This window comes from Gorilla gorilla, chromosome 11 (genome assembly GCF_029281585.2).
Source record: "Gorilla gorilla gorilla isolate KB3781 chromosome 11, NHGRI_mGorGor1-v2.1_pri, whole genome shotgun sequence".
Taxonomy (NCBI): domain Eukaryota; kingdom Metazoa; phylum Chordata; class Mammalia; order Primates; family Hominidae; genus Gorilla; species Gorilla gorilla.
The window spans coordinates 32,856,849-32,862,917 of NC_073235.2; positions in this window are offsets into that span (position 1 = coordinate 32,856,849).

The window sequence follows — 6,069 nt, forward strand, 5'->3', positions numbered from 1 at the left end:
GGCAGACCACAGGCCGTCTTGAGGAGGACTTTATGTTTAAGTGCAGAAAGCAGCCAGGATTACCATCCAGGGGACTCGGCCTTCTGTGGCCCTGGCCACACTTAGAATTTGTGTCAAGGCAGGACATGCTCACTTGGAGCAGCGTGTCAGTACCTGGGGCGTGTGCATGCCAGGCAAGGCCAAGCTGGCTCAAGGAGCAACCAGCCACCTCTGCAAGGGTACGCTTGGACCAGTTGGTCCAGCCACCAACCTCACCCACTGAAGGAAGCAGGGATGGCCAGGTTACAACAGCCTGAGTGGCTGCCACCTGAGGGCTGAGGGAGCAGAGGCCTGAGGAAAATCAGCTGGCATGTTTAACTCTTTAATGGATCTTAAGTTAATTTTTCTATAAAGCAGATGGCACCAGTCCACACCTCAGAGCTCGTATGGCACTGCGGACCACAGAAGGCCGAGTCCCCTGGGTGGCAATCCTGGCTGGTTTCTGCACTTGAACATAAAGTCCTCCTCAAGACGGCCTGTGGTCTGCCTCTTGGCCCTACCTTTAGGGTAGAAGAACCGATGTACCATGTCTGGCAGCAAGTGAGGTTGGTGGCTGGTCCGGCTGCTCCTGGCACACCCTTGCAGAGGTGGCTGGTTGCTCTTTGAGCCAGCTTGGCCTCCCTCGCTGGCATGCACAGGCCCCAGGTACTAACACGCTGCTCCAAGTGAGCTTGTCCTGCCTTGGCTGCCACCTAATTGCTGATGGAGCAGAGGCCTTAGGAAAAGCAGATGGCACTGTGGCCCACCTTTAGGGTAGAAGAACTGATGTACCATGTCCAGCTGCTAGTTGGTGACTGGTGCACTTGCTCCTGGCACACTCTTGCAGAGGTGTCTGGTGGCTCTTTGAGCCAGCTTGGCCTTGCCCGGCATGCACAAGCTTCAGTGCAATAACTGTGCTACAAATGGAGCCACAGAGAGGAAACAAGCAGCAGGCTCAGGAGCAGGGTGTGCGCTGCCTTTGGGGCTCCATTCCATGCCTCAGGCGTCGTATGGTACTGCGGGCTTCTTGGTTGCCAAGAGGCAGACCACAGGCCGTCTTGAGGAAGACTCTATGTTCAAGTGCAGTAAGCAGCCAGGATTACCACCCAGCGCACTTGGCCTTCTGTGGCCCTGGCCAGATGTAGAATTTGGCCAAGGCAGGACATGCTCACTCGGAGCAGCGTGTTAGTACATGGGGCCTGTGCATGCCAGGCAAGGCCAAGCTGGCTCAAAGAGCAACCAGCCACCTCTGCAAGGGTGCACCTAGAGCAGGCGGAGCATCCACCACCTCACCTACTGAAGGAAGCAGGGATGGCCAGGTTCCCACAGCCTGAGTGGCTGTCACCTAATTGCTGATGGAGCAGAGGCCTTAGGAAAAGCACATGGCCCTGTGGCCCTACCTTTAGGGTGGAAGAAGTGATGTACATGACGGTGATGTACATGAAGTGATGTACATGACAGGGATGACAGGGATGTACAGCCTGAGTGGCTGCCACCTGATGGCTGATGGAGCAGAGGCCTGAGGCAAATCAGATGGCATGTTTCACTCTTTAATGGATCTTAAGTTAATTTTTTTATAAAGCAGATGGCACCAGTCCATGCCTCAGAGCTCGTATGGCACTGTGGACCACAGAAGGCCGAGTCCCCTGTGTGGCAATCCTGGCTGCTTTCTGCACTTGAACATAAAGTCCTCCTCAAGACGGCCTGTGGTCTGCCTCTTGGCCCTACCTTTAGGGTAGAAGAACTGAGGAACCATGTCTGGCAGCGAGTGAGGTTGGTGGCTGGTCCACCTGCTCCTGGCCCAGCCTTGCAGAGGTGGCTTGTTGCTCTTTGAGCCAGCTTGGCCTTGCCCGTCATGCACAAGCCTCAGTGCAACTACTGTGCTACAAATGGAGCCACAGAGAGGAAACGAGCAGCAGGCTCAGGAACAGGGTGTGCGCTGCCTTTGGGGCTCCAGTCCATGCCTCAGGGGTCATATAGCACTGCGGGCTTCTTGGTTGCCTAGAGGCAGACCACAGGCCATCTTGAGGAGGACTTTATGTTCAAGTGCAGAAAGCTGCCAGGGTTACCATGCAGGGGGGCCTTCTGTAGCCCTGGCCAGATCTTGCAGAGGTGGCTGGTTGCTCTTTGAGCCAGCTTGGCCTCCCTGGCATGCACAGGTCCCAGGTACTAACACGCTGCTCTGAGTGAGTTTGTCTTGTCTTGGCTGCCACCTAATTGCTGATGGAGCAGAGGCCTTAGGAAAAGCAAGCAGATGGCACTGTGGCCCACCTTTAGGGTGGAATAACTGAGGTACCATATCCGGCCGCTAGTTGGTGACTGGTGCACCTGCTCCTGGCACACCCTCGCAGAGGTGGCTGGTTGCTCTTTGAGCCAGCTTGGCCTTGCCTGGCATGCAAGCTTCAGTGCAACAACTGTGCTACAAATAGAGCCACAGCGAGGAAACAAGCAGCAGGCTCAGGAGCAGGGCGTGCACTGCCTTTGGGGCTCCAGTCCATGCCTCAGGCATCGTATAGCACTGGGGGCTTCTTGGTTGCCAAGAGGCAGACCACAGGCCGTCTTGAGGAGGACTTTATGTTCAAGTGCGGAAAGCAGCCAGGATTACCATCCAGGGGACTCGGCCTTCTGTAGCCCTGGCCAGACTTAGAATTTGTGCCAAGGCGGGACAAGCTCACTCAAGGCAGCGTGTCCGTACCTGGGGCGTGTGCATGCCAGGCAAGGCCAAGCTGGCTCAAGGAACAACCAGCCACCTCTGCAAGGGTGTGCCTGGACCAGTTGGACCAGCCACCAACCTCACCCACTCAAGGAAGCAGGGATGGCCAGGTTATAACAGCCTGAGTGACTGCCACCTGATGGCTGATGGAGCAGAGGCCTGAGGAAAATAAGATGGCATGTTTAACTCTTTAATGAATCTTAAGTTAATTTTTCTGTAAAGCAAATGGCACCAGTTTATGCCTCAGAGCTCGTATGGCACTGCGGACCACAGAAGGCCGAGTCCCCTGGGTGGCAATCCTGGCTGCTTTCTGCACTTGAACATAAAGTCCTCCTCAGGATGGCCTGTGGTCTGCCTCTTGGCCCTACCTTTAGGGTAGAAGAACCAATGTACCATGTCTGGCATAGAGTGAGGTTGGTGGCTGGTCCACCTGCTCCTGGCCCAGCCTTGCAGAGGTGGCTGGTTGCTCTTTGAGCCAGCTTGGCCTTGCCCGTCATGCACAAGCCTCAGTGCAACTACTGTGCTACAAATGGAGCCACAGAGAGGAAATGAGCAGCAGGCTCAGGAGCAGGGTGTGTGCTGTTTTTGGAAGTCCAGTCCATGCCTCGGGTTGTATAGCACTGCGGGCTTCTCGGTTGCCTAGAGGCAGAATACAGGCCATCTTGAGGAGGACTTTATGTCCATGTGCAGAAAGCAGCCAGGATTGCCATCCAGGGGGGCCTTCTGTAGCCCTGGCCAGACCTTGCAGAGGTGGCTGGTTGCTCTTTGAGCCAGCTTGGCCTCCCTGGCATGCACAGGCCCCAGGTACTAACACACTGCTCCGAGTGAGCTTGTCCTGCCTTGGCTGCCACCTAATTGCTAATGGAGCAGAGGCCTTAGGAAAAGCAGATGGCACTGTGGCCCCCCTTTAGGGTAGAAGAACTGATGTACGATGTCTGTCCGCTAGTTGGTGACTGGTGCACCTGCTCCTGGCACACCCTTGTAGAGGTGTCTGGTTGCTCTTTGAGCCAGCTTGGCCTTGCCCAGCATGCACAAGCTTCAGTGCTACAACTGTGCAGCAAATGGAGCCACAGAGAGGAAACAAGCAGCAGGCTCAGGAGCAGGGTGTGCGCTGCCTTTGGAGCTCCAGTCCATGCCTCAGGCGTCATATAGCACTGCGGGCTTCATGGTTGTCAAGAGGCAGACCACAAGCCGTCTTGAGGAGGACTTTATGTTCAAGTGCAGAAAGCAGCCGGGATTACCACCCAGGGGACTCGGCCTTCTGTGGCTGTGGCCAGACTTAGAATTTGTGGCAAGGCAGGACAAGCTCACTCGGAGCAGTGTGTTAGTACCTGGGGCCTGTGAATGCCAGGGAGGCCAAACTGGCTCAAAGAGCAACCAGCTACCTCTGCAATGGTGCTCCTCGACCAATTGGACTAGCCATCAACCTCACCCACTCAGGGAAGCAGGGATGGCCAGGTTACAGAATGCTGAGTGGCTGCCACCTGATGGCAGATGGAGCAGAGGCCTGAGGAAAATGAGATGGCACATTTAACTCTTCAATTCATCCGAAGTTAATTTTTCTATAAAGCAGATGGCAGTAGTCCATGCCTCAGAGCTCGTATGGCACTGTGGTCCACAGAAGGCTGAGTCTCCTGAGTGGTAATCCTGCCTGCTTTCTGCACTTGAACATAAATTCTTCCTCATGACGGCCTGTGGTCTGCCTCTTGGCCCTACCTTTAGGGTAGAAGAACTGATGTACCATGTCCGGCAGCGACTGAGGCTGGTAACTGGTCCGCCTGCTCCTGGCACACCCTTGCAGAGGTGGCTGGTTGCTCTTTGAGCCAGCTTGGCCTTGCCTGGCACGCACAAGCTTCAGTGCAACAACCGTGCTCCAAATGGAGCCATATAGAGGAAATAAGCAGCAGGTTCAGGAGCAGGGTGTGCACTGCCTTTGGGGCTCCAGTCCATGCCTCAGGCGTCATATGGCACTGCAGGCTTCTTGGTTGCCAAGAGGCAGACCACAGGCCATCTTGGGGAGGACTTTATGTTCAAGTGCAGAAGGCAGCTAGGATTACCATTCAGGGTGGCCTTCTGTAGCCCTGGCCAGACCTTGCAGAGTTGGCTGGTTGCTCTTTGAGCCAGCTTGGCCTCCCTGGCAAGCACAGGCCCCAGGTACTAACATGCTGCTCTGAGTGAGCTTGTCCTGCCTTGGCTGCCACCTAATTGCTGATGGAGCAGTGGCCTTAGGAAAAGCAGATGGCACTGTGGCCCACCTTTAGGGTAGAAGAACTGATGTACCATGTCCGGCCACTAGTTGGTGACTGGTGCACCTGCTCCTGGCACACCCTTGCAGAGGTGTGTGGTGGCTCTTTGAGCCAGCTTGGCCTTGCCCGGCATGCACAAGCTTCAGTGCAACAACTGTGCTACAAATGGAGCCACAGAGAGGAAACGAGCAGCAGGCTCAGGAGCAGGGTGTGCGCTGCCTTCGGGGCTCCAGTCCATGCCTCAGGGCTCGTATGGCACTGTACAATTCTTTGTTGCCAAGAGGCCAACCACAGGCCGTCTTGAGAAGGACTTTATGTTCCACTGCAGAAAGTAGCCAGGATTACCATGCAGAGGACTCGGCCTTCTGTGGCCCTGGCCAGACTTAGAATTTGTGCCAAGGCAGGAGAGGCTCACTCGGGGCAGCGTGTCAGTAGCTGGGGCCTGTGCATGCCAGGCAAGGCCACGCTGGCTCAAGGAGCAACCAGCCACCTCTGCAAGGGTGCGCCTGGAGGAGGTGGACCAGCCACCAACCTCATGCAGTCAAGGAAGTGGATGGCCAGGTTCCCACAGCCCAAGTGGCTGCCACCTGATGGCTAATGGAGCAGAGGCCTTAGGAAAAGTGGATGGCCCTGTGGTCCTACCTTTATGGTAGAAAAACTGGTGTTCCACGTCCTGTAGCCAGTGAGGTTGGTGGCTGTTCCACCAGCTTCTGGCACACCCTTGCAGAGGTGGCTGATTGCTCTTTGAGCCCTGTTAGCCTTGCCCGGCATGCAGAAGCCTCAGTGCCACTACTGTGCTACAAATGGAGCCATATAGAGGAAAGGAGCAGCAGGCTCAGGAGCAGGGTGTGCGCTGCCTTTGGGCCTTCAGTCCATGCCTCATGGGTCGTATGACACTGTGGGCTTCTTGGTTGCCAAGAGGCGGACCACAGGCCATCTTGAGAAGGACTTTATGTTCATGTGCAGAAAGCAGCCAGGATTACCATCCAGGGGACTCGGCCTTCTGTATCCCTGGCCAGACTTAGAATTTGGCCCTAGACAGGACAAGCTCACTTGGAGCAGCGTGTCCGTAGCTGGGGTCTGTGCATGCCA